This window comes from Schistocerca serialis, chromosome 8, assembly GCF_023864345.2.
Source record: "Schistocerca serialis cubense isolate TAMUIC-IGC-003099 chromosome 8, iqSchSeri2.2, whole genome shotgun sequence".
Classification (NCBI taxonomy): domain Eukaryota; kingdom Metazoa; phylum Arthropoda; class Insecta; order Orthoptera; family Acrididae; genus Schistocerca; species Schistocerca serialis.
Genome location: NC_064645.1, coordinates 109,619,744 through 109,643,628, shown reverse-complemented (window position 1 = coordinate 109,643,628; position 23,885 = coordinate 109,619,744). Strand labels below are relative to the sequence as shown.

At 43.6% G+C, this 23,885-nt stretch overlaps 1 long non-coding RNA gene across 1 annotated transcript in view; it reads right to left on the bottom strand.

The window, feature by feature from the left end:
- LOC126416373 (uncharacterized) overlaps positions 1-23,885 on the bottom strand; it is a 2,268,185-nt gene that overhangs the window by 1,744,801 nt on the left and 499,499 nt on the right. The gene's annotated exons all lie outside the window — the stretch shown is intronic.

Sequence of the window (23,885 nt, the reverse complement as noted above, 5' to 3'; positions counted from 1 at the left end):
GTTCAGAACTGTGCTCAGAACTGTTGTACTTATTTACAATTTACGAAAATGGACGAAGAATGTTTTCCATACGAAAATTTTTTCGAATATTGTTTTCGTCGCTAAATTCTGCAGAACTATTGAAAATTTGTACAAAGAACTCTAGAACTATGCAATATCTATCAAGAACTCTGAAAAAAATATATATTTCTGAAAAAAAGGGTGCCAACTTCACAGTAAGTGAAAAGATTTTCTCATTAAATTGCAATTATCTCGTAAACTATTAGCTGCACAAAAAAATGTTACTTGGATTTTGGAAAGAACTCTTGGAGCTCTGTTCAGAACTGTGCTCAGAACTCTTGTACTTATTTACATTTGCGGAAACTGCCAAAGAACATTTTAAATACGAAAATTTTTCCGAGTATTGTTGTTTTCGTCGCTAAATTCTGCAGAACTATTGAAATTTTGTACAAAGAACTCTAGAACTATGACTTATCTATCAAGAGCTCTGAAAAAAAATATATTTCTGAAAAAAAGGGTGCCAGCTTCACAGTAGGAGCTCTTATGGAATTCTTAATTAAGTTGCAATTACCTCTTAAACTATTACCTGCACAAAAAAATTTCAGTAGGATTTTCGATAGAACTCTTCACGTGGTGTCCAGAACTGTCATCAGAACTGTTGTACGAATATATTTATATTATCCGTAAAGAAAGTGTGTCTCATATTAAATCAATTTATCTCAAACCATTATCGCCATAGAAAAATATTGTTGGGATTTTCGATAGAGCTCTTGGAGTTCTGTTCAGAACTGTCCTCAGAACTGTTGTACAAGTTTAATTTTTGCGAAAATTGACAAAAAATATTTTCGATACGAAAAATTTTTCGAATATTGTTGTTTTCTTCGCTAAATTCTGCAGAACTATTGAAATTTTGTACAAAGAACTATGACTTATCTATCAAGAACTCTGTATAAAATATATATTTCTGAAAAAAAGGGTGCCAACTTCACAGTAAGTGAAAAGATTTTCTCATTAAAATGCATTTATCTCGTAAACTATTAGCTGCACAAAAAAATGTTACTTGGATTTTCGAAAGAACTCTTGGAGCTCTGTTCAGAACTGTGCTCAGAACTCTTGTACTTATTTACATTTTGCGGAAACTGCCAAAGAACATTTTCGATACGAAAATTTTTTCGAGTATTGTTGTTTTCGTCGCTAAATTCTGCAGAACTATTGAAATTTTGTACAAAGAACTCTAGAACTATGCTACATCTATCAATAACTGTGAAAAAAATGTATATTTCTCGAAAAAGGGGTGCCAACTTCACACGACTGCGCAGAGCGGGGAAGGTCGCCGCGAGTCGAATCGAGGGCCCCAGCAGTCTGACCGCGCTCTTCCTTGTTCCTGCCCTCTTCCTACTCGTAAAAATATCGTCAGAAAGGCGCTACCGAGAGCCCACCGTGAAAAGCCCCGGCACTACGTATTCGCAGCTACATTCTTGTATACAGGTAGTAGTAGTTGTAGTAATCTATCACCTCCCCGTCTTACAGCATTGCCAATTACTGATAATTTCAATGTTAGTAAAAATGCTGAAAACAATTAGGCATTTCCACGTTTAGTCTAAGATATGGCGAAGTTCTCTGCAAAAGAAAATTCCTGCCAGCTGCTAAAGAACAAGTAAATAAACAAATAAAATCAAATAAAATAAAAGAGCTAACATTACAAGAAATTTTGAAGAAAAATAATTCTTTGCTTCAACCTGTTGAAAAAGCAAACAGAAACACTGACATACTTGTACCGAATATGTATGGTTTAGAGTTGCAAGTGATACATATTTTACAGCGAAAACATTACGTATTCGAAAATTATTACTGAGCCGTGGCTGGCTCGCCTCATGCCTTGTTTTTTATCTTTCGTTGCAGTCCAGTGGTGTCTTATTTCTTCATCGGTTACCGCCATAACGTTGATGTTTTCTCTACGTGAGTGGCAGAAGCAGAGTGTATCGATACTAGTACTGCTGTAGTATCTTTGGTGTGGTGGATATATTTTCCGGGTTTGCTGTGCGTGGCAGTCGGCCGGTTGGGGCAGAGCAACGAGGAAGTCTCTGTGGCGCGTGGTCAGGCGGGAGTGCCGGCCGGTGTGGCCGTGCGGTTCTAGGCGCTTCAGTCTGGAACCGCGTGACCGATACGGTCGCAGGTTCGAATCCTGCCTGGGGCATGGATGTGTGTGATGTCCTTAGGTTAGTTAGGTTTAAGTAGTTCTAAGTTCTAGGGGACTGATGACCTCAGATGTTAAGTCCCATAGTGCTCAGAGCCATTTTATTTATCTTCTTTTTTATTCTTTTTCAGGCGGGAGTCTCTGGCGGCGTGCACGCGCTGTTGGAGTTTTGAGGCGATTCTTGCGAGGGTTACGAAGTTCATCGCCCACCGATCCTGGACACTAAAGTTGAGTGCTCACTTAACCTACTATCAAGCCTCGACCGCTATCACATATCTTCGTTTGATCCTGGATGTCGCTTTCTGGGAGATTCCTGCAAGCAACAACGTGTGTGCATTGAAGTCGGCTAGAATTGCCACCGTCGTACTGTGTTGTGTTTAACTTAATTTAATTCATTCCTTCATTAATGAAGTGTACCAGCAGTATCTTCTGCCTTGTGACCGTCGACTTTCCGGTTACGTGCCCTGGTCGTTGACGTAGTTTTCGGCAGCGTATTTTCCTCGTCATGTTGATGCTGTCTAGCACGGCGTGTAGTTCGACAGCTGAGGTGTTGTTGGTAGGTTTGGGCGTTTCTTCTGACTTGGCTCGATTGGGCACCAGTATCCAGAACGTTGTGCTACTGGCATGTTGTTGTCGTTTTTGCTGGTCGGGTGGAGCAGAACTGATGTTGTTGGCTGGTTCGTCAGCTGGCTTTCGGTTCGGTTGCCTTCCGATTAAGAGGTTGTCGTCTCGCTGCCTGTCTCACCTAAACGTGCGTTAGTGTTACCATCTCAGGCCGATCCTTGCAACCTTCTGAGCGCCGCTCCTTGTGTTTTACATAGTGATTTCCTTTTCAGTCTGGCCTGCAACCGAGTTTTAGCTTATTAATGTTGCAATGATTCTCTTCTTAGGCCTTAAGCTGTAAAAAAAATTGTTTCTTGTTTGGTATGTGGCCTTCAGCCGAGTTTCAGCATTACAAAATTAAAATTGAAAATTCCTTGTGTGTAGGCCTTAAGCCGCATATTGGTTTCAAGTTGGTATGTGGCCTTCAGGCGAGTTTTCAGCCTTTTGAAATCAAAAGTTGAAAATTTTTGTCTAGGCTTTCACCTGTAAGAAATATTTTCTAGGTTTTATGTGGCCTTCAGCAGAGTTTTCCAGCTTAAATTAAAAATCGGAAATTTCCTTGTCTGGGCTTTAAATCATGAGATTGTTTGGATTTCGTATGTAGCCTTCAGCCGAGGATTATGTGAATAGTTTTATGATAAAGCCTTTACCCCGTTTTAGTTGAAATTTAAAAGCTCTTCCCTGTAGGCGCTAAGCTGTAAAATCGTTTTCTGCATGGTGTGTGGCCTTCAGTCGAGTTTTAATCTCACTTAAATTAAAAATTCAAAATCCTTGCTCTTCAGTAATAAGATTGTTATTCTTTAGTATGAGGCCTTCAGCCGAGTTTTACAAGAAATATTTTAAGAAAAGGCCTTCAGCCTTTTCAAATTGAAAGCTCTTCTTCCTAGGCATTAAGCCGTTAAATTGTTTTGTTGATATGCGCCCTTCAGCCGAGTTTTCTGCCTGCTTAGATTAAACTTTGAAAATCTTTGTCTCGGCCTTAAGCTGTTCTTGATTAATGTAAGGCCTTCAGCCGAATTCTATGGGAAAAATTGAAGTTAAGGCTTTCAGCCTATTTATATTGAAGGTAAAAAAAAAAATTCTAAAGAACTGAAACCTCCAGAAGAACTCCTGTAACTCAATTCCTTGCTTAGGCTTTGTGCCTTGGATTTCCGCTGTGGCCTTCAGCCAATCTAAATTAAATCAAAGGAGGTCTTTCGATAAAACCTTGAGAGTTTTGATTCTTGCTTGTGTGATTGTGTGTTTTAAGAAATAAAGTTTATATGTTGAGTGGAACTGACAGTAACTTATTTTAGCCCCTCTCCATTTTGGCTCTGTCCTGCTAGCATAAGGATTTCAATTACTTCTATAAAATTCCTATTACAACATTCACAATGGACAACATTGCTACGAAACTCTTGCAAATATTATAAAAATCATAAATAAACATGAAACGTGACTTACAGTGAAAATAACACAATCTGTAACGAAAAATCTAAAGTTCCCTGATATGGATGTCTCATTCAACAATGAATCCAAACTACGCCAGTAAATAAAAATAGTACCTTCTTTCCCCTTCATATTCTTTACATTCTAAATCACTAACCAAATCCTTTTCGTCGGTTTCACTATATCCAAATACAAATCTTTCTTACTTAATCACATATGCACTTTACTTCTATATTGCCACTACTCGTCTGCTCTGCATCTGCCTCTCTACTAATCTGACAGAACTCCCGCGCTCCTCACTGCCCAGCAGCGATGACAAAAAAAGGCACATCTTCCAGCGACACAGCTACTCTGACCAAAGACTTTGCGCGAATAATAACCTATTCAAAATTGTCGCTTAGCGTAGTACGTACAAAACCACAAATGCAAATGAGGAACTCCCGACAGACCTGTTTCGACATAATAAGACTGTGATAAACGCAAACTATTTGTAGTGTGCACGACACTAGGGTATGTTGTAGCCAAGAGAAATACCATCTGACTACATAAAAACATAATAAATCTGTGATAAACACGAATGACCCACAGTGAAAATTTCTCTACGGGTCACTTGTGTTTCTCACAGATTTATTACGTTTTTACATCTACCGACGATTTTTGTTTTGTTTATTTGTTTATGTAAAACATAGCGTATGATGATAATGACCTCACACATCGAAAATTGTCATAAAATAAAAGAAGATTTAAAACACTATGGCGATCTGTACTTAAATGTTGTTATATCGTAGTTCAACGTTTTGAGATATTATAAACTTGTACTATGATTATAAAGAGTATTAATAGCTGGTACCAGTGTGACTGAAACATACGCACAAGCAATATTTGAGCAGCTACGAGTACTACTTCAAAACATACTCTGCAGTGATATAATTCAACTCCACCTAGAAAAATGACAAAATGAATAGATCGATACCGATTTTCAGGAACAACTGAGAGAACGATATCCCATAACCCTAAAAAAATTGAATATCTTTTTTTATTAAAATGGAGATCACATTTCCGAAGATATTTACAGCTTCGTATGGAAAGGGCCCGACCTCGCACAGCAAAGTGGAATGTCTTCCTGGTTTTCGGTGCTGACAACAACACGTCAACAATCGGACAGAGAAGCGATCTTAATTTAAGAGCAGGGTAGGGCTGCAAATACTTTTTTGAGAAATCGATATTTATCACGAATTGTGCCACACTCCTTACCGGTGGAGGAATTTAAGAAAAAATGTAGCTTGAGTAAATATCCTGAGGTCGGAAATAACAAAGAAATTCGAATACATTAATTAGTGTCCGCAGCTCGTGGTCGTGCGATAGCGTTTTCGCTTCCCGCGCCCGGGTTCCCGGGTTAGATTCCCGGCGGGGTCAGGGATTTTCTCTGCCTCGTGATGACTGCGTGTTGTGTGATGTCCTTAGGTTAGTTAGGTTTAAGTAGTTCTAAGTTCTAGGGGACTGATGACCATAGATGTTAAGCCGCATACTGCTCAGAGCCATTTGAACATTAATTAGTGCCTGATGTTTATTATTGCTTTGATGTGTGTTACGAGGACAGACGGGAGGTACTAAGTAGCTAGTCATAAGTCGTAGATGAAGAATTTTTCAAACATGTTTCCGACCTCGTTATTCCACTTCACTACAAAGTTATTCACTTCGCAAAGGTGGAGTTTCCTGTCAAAAGTTAGCCCGTGTGAGAACTGTAATGGTGCCGCGCGCATGGATGTAGCAAAGAGACGACTTTAGTGTCTGTGTCTGGCAGCGTAACGGGTGTGTGCAGCCTTCCCAGAACTGTAAAAACGAACTCATTTAGGTGGGCTGTGGGATGCATCCCCTGTCTGGCCAGTCGACTGTTTCCATTTAGTGCCGAGGTTTTAAACAGCGCCCAAAGCTGACGGCGGTCCCAGCTCCTACAGGCATCTCTTGTCTGTCACGGTTTGCACAGTCAGTTTCCAGGCCACGCGGACCTACAGCTTAGGCAGCAATTTACAGCAGTTTACCTGAGTGCCTGAGGCCTCAGAAGTTCCGGCAAGGCTGCCGGTTTTGTCGAGATAATCGGTTTACAGTCTCATTGCTGGCTAGTCATGGCAATTAGACACGTCGGAATTACGAGGGTAATTCACAATTACGAGCGCATTGAGACCACCGTCGACTCTATGCCTTCGCTGAGGTAATCTCCGACGTTCTACTGCCGTTTTCCATAACTAGACAGAATCTCTCAATCTCTCTCTCTCTCTCCCTCTCTCTCTCTCTCTCTCTCTCTCTCTCTCACTCTCATTATTTGACGTTCAACTTCCATATTCACACTCAAGATTCCTTCTGCATGGTCCTTCTGTTATTGATCGTACTCTGTCTGTCAGCCCCTAACCATCAATTCGCTACAGTAACAGCACTTTCGCCACTCACTTCAGTGCTTTCCGTTATATTAACTGTGAAAACCTTTCTGTAGATGTATTCATGGGAAAAAATATCAGTATGGTGCGAAAATTGGCAATCGACCCTAAATAACAAAAAGTGTGAGGTCATCCACATGAGTGCTAAAAGGAAACCGTTAAACTTCGGCTACACGATAAATCACCAATTCTAAAGGCCGTAAATTCAACTAAATACTTATGAATTATAATTATGAACAACTTAAACTGGAAGGACCACACAGAAAATGTTGCGGTGAAGGTTAACCAAAGACTGCGTTTCACTGGCAGGACACTTAGAAAATGTAACAGATCTACTAAAGAGACTGCCTACACTACGCTTGTCCGTTCTCTTTTAGAATACTGCTGCGGGGCGTGGGATCCTTTCCAAATAGGACTGACGGGCTACATCGAAAAAGTTCAAAGAAGGGCAGCAAGTTCTGTATTATCGAGAAATAGGAGAGAGAATGTCACTGAAATAATACAGGATTTTGAGTGAACAGCATTATAACAAAGGCGTTTTTCTTTGAGGAGGAATCTTCTCACGAAATTTGAATCACCAACATTGCCCTCCGAATGCGAAAACATTTTGCTGACGGCGACCTACATAGGGCGAAACGATCTCCATGACAAAATAAATCAGAGCTCGCACAGAAAGGTATAGGTTTTCGTTCCTTCCGCGCGCCATACGAGATTGGAATAATAGAGAATTGTAAAGGTGGTTCGATGAACCCTCTGCCAGGCACATAAATGTGATTTGCTGTGTATTCATGTAGATGTAGATGTGGATGGCTCTACATTAAATAATATATATATGTTTAATTGAATCTAAGGCAACGGCGTTGCCGCAGTGGATACACAGGTTCCAGTGAGATCACCGAAGTTAAGCGCTGTCGGGCGTGGCTGGCACTTGGATGGGGATCCATGCAGCCGCCATGTGCTGTTGCGATTTTTCGGGGTGCACTCAGCCTCGTGATGCCAATTGAGGAGCTACTCGACCGAATAGAACGGTCCGCAGGACGATATGGTACTCGGTGGGGATCTTAACTCGACACAAGAGCCCGCGGACCAACTCCCGCGACATTCCCCTTGTGCATCTCTCTCAGTGGTCATCGACTGTCTCCGACTTGTTGACACATGGAAGAACCTCCACGGAATTCAACCGGGCTATACATTCTACACCCCTCACTCGTCAAGCTGCATAGATCGCATCTACGTTACCCGCTCTCTTGCTGATGGCACACGTCATGCGGAAGTCTGGCCCTTGGCCTTTTCAGACCATGATGCGTACCTCTGTGACGTCACTCTCGCCCGACAGCAAGTGTGGCATAGTCGTGGTCTGTGGAAACTCAATGTCGCTCACCTGACCTCCTCAGACTGTCGCCGTATGGTCGAAGAAGCGTGGGCACGCTGGCACCATCGTCGAGAAGCCTATGACTCCACCTTATCATGGTGGCTCTCCTGTGCAAAGCCGACCCTCAGGAAGACTCTGATGAGTTATGGGAAGGAATTAAAGGCGTGACAAACTAATACCCTGCACTTCTACTTCACCATTCTACGTGATTGTACGACGATGCCTTTCTCGCCAGCCCGGCAGTCGATGGTCCATCGCACGAAGGCGCAGATCTCCTTGATCATGCGGCGTAACTTGGAAGGCACTGTAGTCCGTTCTCGAGCTTCTAATCGAATCCCTCAAGAACGTCCGTGGATGTACCACCTCCTTCAGGAAAGACAACGACGACGACGAGCTCTGATCCAAGTCCTCACTGATGTGGAAAAGCGCCGGCACGACACCCAACAAAGCATCGGTCGTGCTCTCCATGCTCATTTTGCCGGGCTCTACGCAGCCATACCGCATTCTGCAGCACTGGTCACACAAGTCGCTCAGCTTACTACGACCACTCTTCCGGAGGATGCAGTGCATGACCTCCAAGACGACGTAACCACAGATGAAGTGGTAGACGCTATCAAGGCGGGTTCCGATAACAGAACTCCTGGACCTGACGGTATACCCATCGAATTTTACAAAAGTTTTCACTATTTGTTGGCTTCCACGTGGACGGCAATCGCACAAGAGCTGATGTCACCGATGACAGTGGTCCCGAGCGCCTTTCTAGAAGGCATTATTATCCCCGTACATAAACCGCGCGGGTTATCGAGGGTCCAGGACTATCGACCAATTACTTTGCTCAACAGCGACATGAAAATATTCACACGCCTACTGGCATCGCGACTCAAGAAGGTCGCACGTTACGTCACATCCTGCGACCAGACTTCCCTAGGAGGCAACAACAACATCCGTATGGCCCTTTGCCGTTACAGAGACATGATAGCTTTAGCGCATCATCAGCGTCTCCCTGGCGCCTTGGCTTCACTGGACTTTAGCCAGGCTTTCGACCATGTTGACCACTTCTATCTACGGACAGTTCTTCAGCATATGGGTTTTCCTGGCGGTATTGTCACAGTGGTTATGCGCCTGTTGAGTAATGCAACCTCTAAAATCATGTACAATGGTCGTCTTACACCGTCCCTGGTCATCGCACGATCTGTACGACAAGGATGCCCTCTTTCCACGATTTTGTATGCTTTCGCCTTGGAACCCTTGCTCCAGGGCATGCGCCAACGTTTGGAAGGCATGGCTGTGCACGGCCACCGTTTTTGTTGTACGGCCTACGTAGACGACATAGTACTATATCTGCGCAGTGAAGATGAAGTACCAGCAGCACTGGCATGGGTGGCGACTTACGGAGAAGCGTCGGGAAGCTGCCTCAACGTGTCAAAATCCAAGGTCCTGCTCATTGGTGAGGGCTTGCCGGAGAGATGCGCTGCCCCCCTTAGTGTCGCCGCCACCATACGGTGTCTTGGACTTGATTTCACAGCAGACCTGCGCCGCTCAGCGGCTATCAATGGTAGACGCTTGCTACAGACAATCAGAGCAAATCTCGCAGATCACCGGCTACGAGCTCTCGACGTTATCCAACGCGCGCAATACGTGAACATGTATCATGCTTCCCGTATACCACACGTGGCTCAAGTACTACCAGTCCCAAATCTCCTGGCGCGACGACTGTTGATGGCTTTCGGCTCCTTCGTCAGCTCGGGGATGCTATTCAAGGTGCAGTATGAATCCCTTGCACTGCCACGAGATCGTGGCGGGGTGGGACTCATCCACGTGCCGACTCGTCTCAAGGCACTATACGTCAGCTCCCAACTAAAACTTTGGCATCGTTGCCCGCAGAGCCTTACTAGCCTCCTGCTTCACAACTTTGCACCGGCCTCCTTGTCCGCCCCAGTACTGGTATCGACCATTCCAACCCCCTTTTATTACATCCAACGATTTTTCCTGGAGTTCAGTTATGTCTACCGGTCCTTACCACTTACACGTTTGTACCTCACGAAAACAGTCTCCGAATTGTTACAACAGTGCCGCCCGTCCAATCTCATCGAACGTAAGTATCCACAGTACGTGTGGCGACACATATGGAAGGCGATCCATGCGCGTTTTCTCGAATCAGACGTTCAATCAGCGTGGTACATCACCGTGAATGGCAAACAAGTTAACCGAGATCGTTTGCACCGCATCCATCTCGCCGATTCATCCCTCTGCACCTACTGTGGAGTGGATGACACGGATGTCCACCGGTTCCACTGTGGCACAGCGCTAGACGTCTGGACACTTGCGCGGCGAATTTTGGCGTTTCTTACTCGCCAGACACCGGCTCAGATCGACGTCCACATGCTTTTGTACCCCGATAAGACTTTCTACCCCTCCGCCAAAACTAACTCTGTGAATTAGATCTGTGGCCACACGATCCGCTATCTTTTTACTTCTGGCGACAAGTCTACGCTAGGATATTGGACTTATCTCAACGAACGACACTGCGTCCTGATACGCAACCCACGCTACAAACAATATTTTTCCAATTTCTTAACGGAGCACTTTCGATGACCCACCCAGTAGCTGGAACGTCCAAGCCCTGAGAAGCTGAAAACTGTATAAACCGCACCGAACTGAATAGATCTGCTACCCAGAACCCACGCCTACGCCATGAGAAGACACGTTTGGACGAGCTGGCATGCTGTAGGCGGATACACTTCATGAGCTCCTGTAAGAACTGGACTTTAACTACAAGTCGCACGACGACTTAAAAAGCTTTCCCTTATTTATTCCTCATAATTTGTTCTTAAAGGAAAAAGAAATTTGATTTGGCTTTGAGAAACTTTTTTTTCGTTCCAAAAGATTGCTTCTTCGCCAACAAGACGAGGGAGACTCATTTTTGTTTACTGTACGGAGAAACCAGTAGAATTGGAGTCTTTGTTTTTGTTTTCTTTTGGAAAAAAAAGATGGTAGAGCACTTGCTCGCAAAAAAAATCTAAAAAAAACAGCTGGCATAAAAAATAAAAAAAAAGGTCGCCGGATCGATTCTCGCGCCATGCTACCTTTTTTTTTAGTATTTGTTTTTTGCAATTCATATATATATATATATATATATATATATATATATATATATATATATATATATATGAATAATTCCCGGCAATCAGTTGCAACGATTTTAAAAAAAAAAATAGTTGCGGCTCCGGTCAAAGAAAACTATCATAACGACCGGGAGAGCGGTGTGCTGACCACAAGCCCCACCTATGCGCATCCTCAACTGAGGATGACACGGCGGTCGGATGGTCCCGACGGGCCACTTGTGGCCTGAAGACGGAGCGCTTTTTTTTTTTTTTTTTTTTTTTTTAATTGAATCTGTTCTCGACTCTCTTAGTTGCGCTGCCCCGTGCTGCTATTTCAAAAGTACTTGGCCACAGATAATTGTTGCGACAGTTGTGCTGGCGAAAATAGTTGAATTTATTTATATTTTATTTATTTTATACGGTTTTATGTTCGTGTATAAACCAAAGAATAAAAATATAATGCGTTATTTTATTATTTACGCATTCTATAATTCCTGAAGTCTTAAGAGTAATATCGTAAGACAATCCATTATGTATCAACGTGAAAAACATTGCATTTAGGTGCACTTTTTAACAACTTCTGTCCAAAAGCTCAGCTTAGGTGCTAAGAGTTACAAGCTGTGACGGATGAGATTTTCCAATGAGTCAATGAGCTTGACGTTGCAGTCAGTTCTCAAAAGATACATACGTCAGCAAAAATCTTGCACGCTCTTTCTTTCAAGTGTATGCCGCAGAAAACAAAATTTGGCTTGACACACGCGTCTATATTCATTTGTAGAGTGACCAGATCACCACATTATAAAAACAAACATTCGTGCACCGACAAAATATCTTTTTCTCACTGGTGGATTTTTCTCAGCGTTACTGAGTAATGGAAGTACGTGGTGGAACTTACCCTTTCTCGTATGCAAGCTGTAATCCGTCGTGGCATAACAACGACGAGTTCATAGTTCAAATTATCCCACTTGTCCGCCCCCGGTAGCTGAGTGGTCAGCACGACAGAATGTCATTCTTAATCGCCCGGGTTCCATACCCGGCTGTGTCGGAGATTTTCTCTGCTCAGGTACTGGGTGCTGTGTTGTCCTAATCATCATCATTTCATCCCCACCGACGCGTAAGTCGCCGAAGTGGTGACAAATCGAAAGACTTGCTCCCAGAGAACGGTCTAGTCGGCCGGAGGCCCTAGTGACATGACATTTCTTTGTCCCACTTTACAATGGCGATTTTGCATAAGTCGTGTTGTCGATGTCAAAAAATAGCTCGTTTCCGTAGATCTCATATATAATCGGTTGGGTTCTTATTCGGGGAACAGGCAGATCACTCAACTCTGGTGATACTAGCATGCTGAAGGAACACGTTTAGGAGAACAGCACGATGAGCACATGAAATATCATTCGTCAAGACAAAATTGTCATCAACGTATCGGTGATACAGTCCCATTATTTGTTACAGAGCCTTGCCGCTGTGCCTTAGAGGAGTAAGAGTACCCTCAAGAACGACGGTGGCCCCACGTAACGCTTCCCGAGAACACTAGTAACACTTTGTTGCACAAGTGGAACTCATTGCTGGAGGCTTCCAATGTTACTGGGTTGTGTCGAAACCCATTGTCTACGATTAATTACCACGGTACAAACAGATCCGAGTTTCGTCCGTAGCAACACCTGACGCCAACCCTGGGTCGGCCATTCTGCGCAATACCTTTCCCATCCGTAACGAGTCCACGGTGTTGTGGTGTACGGCGTGGTGTTCGCCATGATCTTTGGGAATGGACGGAGATTCTCATCATGGAATCGTCTCACAACAGTTTGATACGATATACGACGTCGTGTAGCCTCTTCGGACGCCGTATTCGGTTCAGAAGCACTCAGCTTCGACTCGGAAACAGTGGATATCAACCGTCATGTGCACCTGTCAAACATGGACGGCTTGGGCAGCGTAAGACCCCGGAATTAGCCGTCACTTGGAACGGATTCCATGTCTGCACCGCGTCATTTTGATTGCGGTGTACACGCTGAGCAATGACCCTGGTTGTCAGCCGTCTGTGCATAACGTGACGGTGTGGACCTGGTCGGATGTTATAATTCCTCTTTCTCTTAAACTGAACATTAAAGGTTGATTGTAGTTGGTTCCTAGCAACAAGACAAAGCGGAACTATCTTAATGACGGATGCTGAGCAGGAATCGCCGTAATCGGTGATTAATGAATCATTATTAACCGGGTAATGCGCGACTGTGAGAATAAATACCTTTACAGCAATGCTAGGACTTGCTTTGTATTATACGACTTCTCTAAATATATCGGACTTCCATTGTGCGTTCAAAGTTGCAGCGGTGGCTGTCTGTCAGTAGCATCACGGTACCAGTAACGTCCAAATTGACCATCATCGCTAAAAGAGGCCGAAAAAAATATTTAAAAATCTAAGTTAGTACGAGGAGTAACACAGTACTAATTAGAAAAATTGTATCTTTGAAATAAATACTTGTGCTATCAGTTCAAACAGAGAATGCCAACGAAAAAAGGCAAAGAGGAATGTGACCAACTCTCAGCGATTGGTTTTCGTTTTTTAAACAAAATCAGAACGAAATCTCCATCACAGATTCCATATATTCTACAAATATTTTTAGCATTATCAGAGAAGTTAGATTACGTGTTTTTTACACAGTGTTCTGTAATAGTGTTCACTCCGCTGTTCCCCAGACGTCTCTAAAGTGCTCTCACGGGTGCTTTATTCTCAGTTGAAATGCTGCAGTCCATTTGAGTGCGCTGTCCTACCCGCATGTAGCTCTCGTTATAACTCTGTGTATGATTACAAACAGCCTTATGAGTGACCATCCGATTGGTACAGGAACAGCCACTGTAGCAACTCACCTGCATATCGAGGTGATGCAACACTTTTGTGCTGGTGTGGATATATTGCAGGGGGTTGAGAAGACAGTAACATTAAAATTACAAGTCCAATATTGAGAGGTTCCATGCCCCCTTTTGCATGTCACCTCTCATTTTCATCAATTTTATTAATGTTCTCTGCCATTGCACGGCAGTAACAGACCGAATAAGGTTATTGTAATGAGAGTATTTGTACTTAGAGCTCAAAAATACTTTTCACTTGATTCCTACGCATGTTGGGTTACTGTGCAAGGCAAGCATTGGAGGACGCGGTACACTGCATTTCTGGTTGGGGGCTGCACTTCCCCAAATTCTGAGGGGCTCGTACAATGGGCTTAAGCGCCTGGCGGAACGACTGATGTCGGTCGAGTTTCGCCTATTGTATGCAGGGCGAAACGACCTGTGAAACGTCTGAGTGACGCCGCAGTTTATGTGTTTACCGTTCCGGCGCATCAGGAACGAAGACTCCTGGCACCGACTGACTGCATTGTCCTCTTGATTCTGAGAATGCCCTGCTGGGTGCGACTGTCTGGCGCCGCAAGGCCGGTGGTCTAGGCATGTTGTTTTCGTAGCCGCTCAAACGACAAGTTCAGTGCCCTCAGCTGAATAGCAGAGGCATGATTGGTCAACTTAAACTGAGGCTAGCTGACGTCATAAAGCCCTGCTCGAAGTGGGAGGGAACGGTCGCTATTGGCGCGAATGATGTTCCGAGACAGTGTGGGGGAATTTTGGAATCAGCACTGAATGCTGATTCGCGGATTTAGAGGACAGTAGGGAGTTGAGCAATGTTGGCTTCGCTCTTGCGTTGCGCAGGCGGTGAGATTCGGGATCTAATCGGCGTCAGAGTCGGACCGTCTTTCGACTTAGTCGCACTTTGTTCGGCAGAACTTAGAATTCTCGGACAGCCTTCAAGGCCAGGGGTTGACACAGAGTTGCTGCACGGCAGAAGTCGGCGCCTACATCATCAGAAAGCTGCCTACCGACGACCTGCTACAAATTTCAGGATTGGTAAAGTATTTTGCGGCTCCGCCATTGTAGGACCTATCAGTTTTATACTGAAGTCCTCAGCAGCACGCGCGCTCGCTTTGCCACAAGTCCACCTTGCTTTTTTCTCCATGTGATCCAATGTGAGTTCTCACTACTAATCGCGATTCTACAATATAGTCGAGAGAGTAATATTTGATTGATTAGGACCTCCAGTGATTATCGTCAAGCTATCGCATCACAGAGAGTAGGAGCCGTTGTTCTCGAGCCAACTCTTACTCACATAGTAGTTCAGAATACCCTGTCGTTTAACCTACTGTTTGTGTCGATAACCATGTACCTTTATGTTCTGATGTATAATAAATCTCATTGTCATATTTAAGCCGCATATCATTTCGTAGATATATGCAGAATCCCATTTCCTGCTGTTTATTATGATAAAGTTCTCTTTTTTTTCTCAGAGTAGATTGCGATTTCTATTAAATTATTACGAGTGTGCATTCATTATTTTACCGACTAACAGGGTCCACCAGCATTTCCCTTCGTTACCATTATGTGCATAATTAATTAGGTGGTAGGTAAGGAGGGGGTCGAGTGCATGTCTCATTCTCATGCAAAATTCGTCAGAATTAAAGAGGTACAAACTCTTCTCCACCCGGCACCTCGCAATATCAACGGATGGAGCAAACGTCACTACGGGTAGATGGCCATGTGCATGCACGCTGCTGTTGATTTCCGAGAAGGTACAACAGCTGCAGTTCACTTTGGGAAACTGGTCATTGCATTGCGTATCTGCAGGTCCGAACTAGCCGTGTTTGAAAACACGGGGCGGATGTTTTGTCTACATGTTCTGACAGTTCTGCCCCTTAGTGGTGCTATATGGAACTACGCCATGGGAAACTTGCAGAGATGCGCCATCTACTGATACGGAAGAATTAAAAAACACTTTCGTATCTCATTAGCGGCGTTCTCGCCACAGCATGCAGTAATATCAGAAATTATGAACATACGGAGACGGAACTGAACAGTACGAAATGATACATTATTCAACACACGCACAGGAAAACATTTTCAATGACTAGGGAAACTGCCAATCCCACCCCTTCAGATATTGTGATAAGATGACCCCGTGGATAGTCCGCCAAAAACTGAACTCAGATCAAGCATGAAAACAGGAAGAAGATTACTGAACTGTGAAGAAAAAGAAAAATAGAAACAATGAACGGTCCAAGAACAAGAAGAGCAATAAAGAGTAGCCTGAAACAGCTACGACGTCCTCGGTAAGTGGTGATGGTATTGCACTACCAAGCGGGAGAGTCGTATTCAATACTCCCTCGTACTACTTTTTTCACAACATTTTGAACTGTACGTCCAATAATTAAACTGCTTGTTCTCTTTCTGTAATCTTGGTAGTTGTCATACTATGCATTGGTTGTAGAATATGAGTCATTTGGTAAGACTACGTTATCGTCGCAAGTAAATGTTATGAATAGTGAGAGCGGGCGAGGTGCCGCATAGACTTTGTAAAGTATGTATGAAGAACTGTAAACGGATCCTAGCCAAGGCTGGACATACGGTACGTACCATGAATAATGGAGATGTAACCCTTGTGCACAATTTCTGGTTAAGCCACCTCACAAAGACAATTATAAATTAAAAAATTACAGGGTCGCCACCAGCCCAAGCCCTTCCTAACAATTAAGAAAAGACCGAACTGGAAATTATCAGTTTAATTAAATTAAGAATTTAATAATAAGAATGCAGTTTCTTTAAAGAAACTAACAAGGTGAACAGCGTTGTATGTCGTACATCAACGAGCTTAATGAAACTAGATAATTTCTTTATTTTGAGACAGTACGCTGTCCACTTTGTATTTTTCTCCCATTTTTGTTCATCATAAGCAAGCAGATTACCTTAAAAAAAATCAGGGATTAGACCATTTATTTGAAAACTGGCATTAATGAGAAAGATAAAGAACACTGAGTTTATCTTTTACGTAGCACATTTATTTCATTACTGAATTTGATGCACATCCTATGAATACACATGACTGGTATCTGAATAAAAATGTTTAACTAAATAATTCGCAAAAATTGTAGAATCGCACAATTAAAAAGGAAAAACACACAAAAAGGAAGTGGAACACAATACCTCAATCATTCCATCTACATACCCACGACTGTCCGAAAGGAACAAAGCAACTTCCACACTTTTAATTTCAACCATCATCGTCGCCGATTTTTAACAAAGTAATTATACCACATCCCGAAACTACATAACTACACATGCTTCAGCTAAGCTGAAGTAGTTAAATATGCCATGAATTAAACGTAGCGAAGTTCTAATTCGATCTACTTCCTTTCAGAAGCAACCCTCTCTAGGAGCTACGAACTGTGCTCACCAACCGCTAACTGCAGAGTGTCCTTTCTCCACCGAGCTTCGCCTAACTACCGATGCAACGGAAGCTACCAGAGGGGTAGGCTTCCGCCACCAACCTGACAGACAAACCAACCTCAGATTAAAAGGGGTAAATCACTCTGTCCATGTACTGGGATCTTAAGTTGGTCATCCTGTGCTACCCTCCAAACGAGAAGCAAACATCACCTGCTCCTAGCAGACGATAAATAACTCAGCGTCCCCCACAAAAGAAACCCGAAACCACACATAAAAACACTCATTCAGTCACATTCACGCACACCTAGGTTAGGGTGAAGGGAAAAACATAATAAATACAGGTCATGATTTCCCATGGAACACAAAAAATCGAACATAATATCATTTAATAAGCCTTAGTTTGATTGCTCAGTCTTTCTGGATGGGTAAATAAATTAAACCGCAATCAGGCGGTGGACAGAATAGGATGCACAGAATCCAGTGAGACAAGGGTCTACGAAACGACTCCACAAAGACGTTTCAACTTCCCACAGAAATGAAAACAACAAATAAACGGATGTCACCTATGTTATAAGAAAGGAATTCAAGAATCAAGTCTTCCAAAACGGAATGCACTTTCGAAAGCGTTAAAAACGTACGTTTGGTTAGAGCACAGAGAGGCTGTGATTGTGAAACTGTTGCTTTGATTTGTTGCAGTTTATATGACAAACTACTATGTATTCACCATTTCCTTTGGAGTGATCACCTTCATACGAACACCTATATCGGGCAAAGAGTCATATCTGACTCACTTGCCAGTCGTACAAATTACGTGCGTCGATTAGAAATTCCCATCATACGATACACGTGTCACTAGTGCCGTGTGTGACAAATCACAGATGTTTCCCGGTGGATGATTCGGTTGACTTGTCGCCTTGTCAGCAAACCTTTGCGATTCCCATTCGAAAAGCCGCTTCCTTTCGGCTGGTAATAAAGTAGTTGTGCAGAATTAGCTGCTATTATAGTTCCTGCCTTACACCTTGCTGTTGCAAACGGACGTTACACCACGACACAGACAAAAATTTGAATAAAGCGAACAACGAAAAAAGAAAGAGAAGAAAAAAAAATCTGACACCATTGAGGTTTGAACACGGCTAGCCCGCTTGGCAGCCGAACGCCGTTGACCTCATTTTGTTCGTTATTGCTCGCTGTATTTGTTCTGAGCGGACGTCCCATGACATCCGTTCAAGTTCATAATTGCTCTATTCGCTTAGTGTGTTTATTACAGATGGTAGATAACACACTGGCCGAACACGCTCAACCACACCTTGTTCTTGAACCGTTCAGTTTCTTTGCTTTTTTTTCACAGTCCAGTACACCTTTTTCCTGTTTTCATGTCTGATCTGTGTTCAGGGGTTTCTGACGGGCTGTCCAGTCGACCCTCTTACTACTAAGAGGGGGGGGGGGGGGGTAAGCGATGGTCAGTTTCCCTTGTAAGTGTGTCAGTTACTCTGTGCAACCTTTTACAGACAGCAAGCGTCTATGAAGCTAGGCTAATCCCTGAACACAAATGGAAAGCGACTGAACAATGCAGCACCTCCCAGGCATTTGTTTTACTTCTTAATTCATCCATAACTACGCCGTGCATAAATTTGGAGTCTTTTGAGGTTTGGAATCGATTGAAAACAGTTAGAAACAATTAATAAAGCTGTTTTAAGACGAAGAGTGCAATAGGGTAAATAGTTTTTGTTCCCCAATATAAAATATGTAGTAAATTACATCCATGTTTCTTCCAGCACCACGGAAGCAAAAATATTTCGACTGCTCTTACACCATTTGCCCAACCACCATATGAAGAACTGATTAGTGACAGAATAAACACGATGTCTGCTTTCAGTTGACTATAATTGTTTCAAAAAATAACGACAATTATTATCTAAGTGATCGTCACATTCACACTATGGATTCAAAAGTACATGTGGAGTCACCGACGCTAGTACTTTTTAAGTATTGGCAATGTTTTCGGAAAAAAGGGCGCATGCATAAAGATTCTCACTTGAACCCATAAAAAGAAATACATCGATGTAGTTTACCAAGAGCGGAACTCAGCTTCGTCAAATCCAAAGGTTAGGAAGATTTCAAGATTTTAAACATGACTGAAACAGCAACTGTTGAAATTCTCCACGGTAAATGATAACAGCCAAACAGTTGCAGGATAAAGATTTATTAAAATCCTTGACCACGGTTTCGGTATATCTAAATATACCTCTATCAGAAGTAACATACACTAAAATCACATCCTGCAGTGGAGATACATGAAACAATTCTGCCAAAGGCGTCGTCAGTAGTTAAAACATCATCTCCATTTATACAACATAATTATGGACAGATGGTCGATGCGAACACAGCATAGCATCAGTACTTCGCCTGCATGTTCCAACTACTGACGCCGCCTTTGGCACAATTGTTTCATGTATCTCCACTGCAGGATGTGATTTTAGTGTATTTTACTTCTGATGAAGGTATCTTTAGATATACCGAAACCGTGGTCAAGGATTTTAATAAATCTTTATGCTGCAACTGTTTGGCTGTTATCATTTACCGTGGTTACTAAGATGTTGGTTCAAAAAAAGTGCAACCTCCAGCCTCTATATGGGGATGTTTCATCTCGCTGAGAAACGTAATCCGCGTTATTCGTATCAAGCTTTGACATAGGCAGTGGCTTACGTATGTCCAGTTAAATGTTCGTCGGAACACAACGCAAAAATTGTGCAGCTCACTTTTCATCACTCAGCTGACCCAACCTTTGGTGGGTCACGTTGATGATCAGTTACACCCGAAGACTTTTCGGTAGCCCATATTCTGGTGTTGTTCCCGTTGCCTTTGTGTCCTATGTCGAAGTTCTCATCATCGCTAAAAATGAGACGTGCATCAAATGTTTCGGCCCCATGGCTTCCAGCATTGCTTTACTTTAATTCGTACGTTTGAAGTGGTCTTTCAATTCATGTGATATTTCAATTATTTACAGCTTCATTTTGCAGCTCGCTTTCCAAAACACACCCAACAGTTGTTGTATTCTTGCAGCTCCCTACTGGTTTCATACGTCGGTTTCGGTGCACTACGTTCAATCGAAAGGTGAATTCCTTCTACGTCCTTTGCTGATGCACTTCGTCGCCGGTACATATTCCTTTGCACAAATACCATATTTCATCAAAGTTTCGGTCATCTTGGAATTTGGAAGCGCTTATCTGCGTTCCTGGCGCAATCCTCCCAGCACTGTGGCCACAGAACGGCAGTTGTTTGCCTCCTGTAGGCGATCCGCCATTTTCACATACGACGCGGAAATTTTTGGTTATGGATCACCGTGCAAGTGCAGGCTTTCGATTCACTGCACTTGGGCAACATTCAAAATTTTAGACTCCATTTTACTTGATACGTAATTCTTATCGATGGACAGCGTTACAGCAATTTGTGTTCCTATGCAACAAACCTCACCAATTCGGGCTGAACTTATTACACAATCGCGATAGTTCGGTTCGGTTTCTTAGCTTTTCTTTTTCATCACGGAGTGAAACCTTACTGTACCGGCTATTATTCGTGCGACGTTCATTTACTGTAGAATGTTAAACGGTTCCATCCTTTCGAATTCGGTCCACTCGTGGCCGATAATGAATTACGAAAGTGTTATTGTTAGACACGAGCACGCAACAAATCAAAGACTCCTCAGTTCCCTTGCTCAAGCCAACATGACGAGTTGTGTTAAATTCACTGAAAGTGATCAAAGCCTTAAACAGTGCAATAATGTGCCCAAGTTAAGCGTTAGGGCGAAATATTATTTATGGCGGCAATATAGGTCACTAAGAAAAATAGCAAATAAAACTGAGACTTTTTTTGAAGTAAAACAATTTAACTGGGGAACGAAATGGATAACTGCCCCAAATCTGACCACCGTTGTCGATGTTGTGTACTCCTGGTACAAACAACAGAGCTGTGTGGAGTTCAACTAGTTTTTGTTAAACCATTAATTTCGCTGAATTTCTTTTCCTCCTACGCTTCACGGATTGCCCATTGACCCATTTCCATCTTCACAGATTGTCTATCGTCTCTTCTTATGTCTTCCAACATCTTTTCATCCGTCCAGTTTGTAAAGTAAGGCTAGTTTGTGTCCATTCTTTGTAATTGCGCGCACCAGGTGTTACAGTATTTGGTTATTCTGGTTTGAGTTGGCTCTATCGCTAGTTCGTGTCGCACTGTTTCTTCGTTATATGACCTGTTCTTCAGTAACCTTGTCTTGGGCATGTAAAAATGCACCTGTCAGTGACTTCGATAACCATAGAACGGAGCGGTGCTCAACTATTGCTCTGGCGTTTGAGGCTAGGCAACCTAATGTTAGGGGTATTCAAGGGATTGCCTGGCCTCACGCACTAGACTTCGACAGCCATTGAGCTGAGTGGTGCCTCGCAGTTACTCCGGCCCCTGAATGAAGGCAACCCCATGTAAGGGATGCTTAAAGGGTTGCCTGCTCCAAGGCGCTGCAGCAGGTCGAAGGTACAACTCAGCCAAATGGCTGTCGAAGTATCTGACAGGCAATAAAAGTGCCTGGGAGGCACCGAGACCGTCGTCAAACTGGCTACCTAGAGGTCAATGTTGCGAACCCCCCCCCCCCCCTTATTATCACGCCGCAGGAGAGCGCGAGAGAGGAGGGCGGTAACAGCGTAAACACACTTTGCGGTTTCTGACGAGGCTCTTTTGAACGATCCCTAGCAGTTCCAGCCCGTATCCCAGACCAAAAATCGTGGTCGCACTACATACCAAATGGGTCAGATCATGTAAAATATGGTTACAGCCCCACGATGTCCTTACAGTAGGGTTGAATCACCCGGTGAAGGTACAGGCTGTCAGCAATGTCGCACGTCGTCAAGAACGACGTTGTGTTGATCATCGCACTGCGAACTGACGTTTCTGACCGCGAAACGTGTGCGAATCAACTAACCAAGGGAAGTCGCGGTTTCATCGACATCCTTCATGCCATCTCTAGAGGCCTGCCTTTTTCACAATCCTATCTTTGTCCACCACATCGTACGGGTAGTATACTCGTACTGCCAGCTAACTGTCAAGTTACAAGCAACGTTTATCAAATGTTCAACTGGATGTGTAATCTTATGGGACTTACCTGCTAAGGTCATCAGTCCCTAAGCTTACACACTACATAACCTAAACTTTCCTAAGGACATACACACACACCCATGCCCGAGGGAGGACTCGAACCTCCGCCGGGACCAGCCGCACAGTCCATGACTGCAGCGCCCCAGACCGCTCGGCTAATCCCGCGCGGCCAACGTTTATCGTTTAGAATTTGTGGTACTGTGATGCAAAGGATTAACTGGAAACTCAACCTTTGGAGCAAAAAAGTGCAGGGAAAGGTGTAGCATTTTTGTCGCTCCTACTGTGTTGCGCAAGACAGAGGCCAGTGATGTGAAGAGCTGGAGATGAGCCATCAAAACTGGTGTGTCGTTGTATCTGCACAGCTTACAGCGAGGCAGTAAACTCTGCAAAAACCCTTTTCGCTGTCATGAGAATCTCGGTTACGACACTTCGTCTGTGACGTGCATTAATTCCTGGACAAGCAGTGTAGTACTGCGAGAAGTGGCCCTGAACAGCTCGCGGAGTAGCGTCATACGCGTCAGACGCGACTCCGCCTGCGCCTTCTTATGGAAGGCAGCTTAAAGGAAAAACGAGATAGTCTGAACTTTGGCCTTTATTTCACATGTGACACCTTGCTGTTTGAAGCCAGAGGGCGACGTGTCAGGGCGCCATAGTTTTACACAGTTGCTGAGGATGGTTTAGGGCACTTATGAGCCAAGTTTCAAACGTATGCTTCGCAATGGGAGATTTGGAAAAACTGATACTTTTTTTCGCAGTGCACAAATGCTGTTTGTTGTTTTAGGTTACAATCTTCTTTGATGTCTACTACAATTTTACACTACCGGCCTTTAAATTGCTACACCAAGAATATGACGTGCTACAGACGCGAAATTTAACCGACAGGATGAAGATGCTGTGATATGGAAATGATTAGCTTCTCAGAGCATTCACACAAGGTTGGCGCCGGTGGCGACACCTACAACGAGCTGACATGAGGAAAGTTTCCAATCGATTTCTCATACACAAGCAGCAGTTGACCGGCGTTGCCAGGTGAAACGTTGTCGTGATGCCACGTGTAAGGAGGAGAAATGCGTATTATCACCTTTACGACTTTGATAAAGGTCGGATTGTAGGCTATCGCGATTGGGGTTTATCGTATCGCTACATTGCTGCTCGCATTGGTCGAGATCCAATGACTGTTAGCAGAATATCGAATCGGTGGGTTCAGGAGGGTAATACGGAACGCCGTGCTGGATCCCAACGGCCTCGTATCACTAGCAGTCGAGATGACAGGTATCTTATCCGCATGGCTGTAACGGATCGTGCAGCCACGTCTCGATCACTGAGTCAACACATGG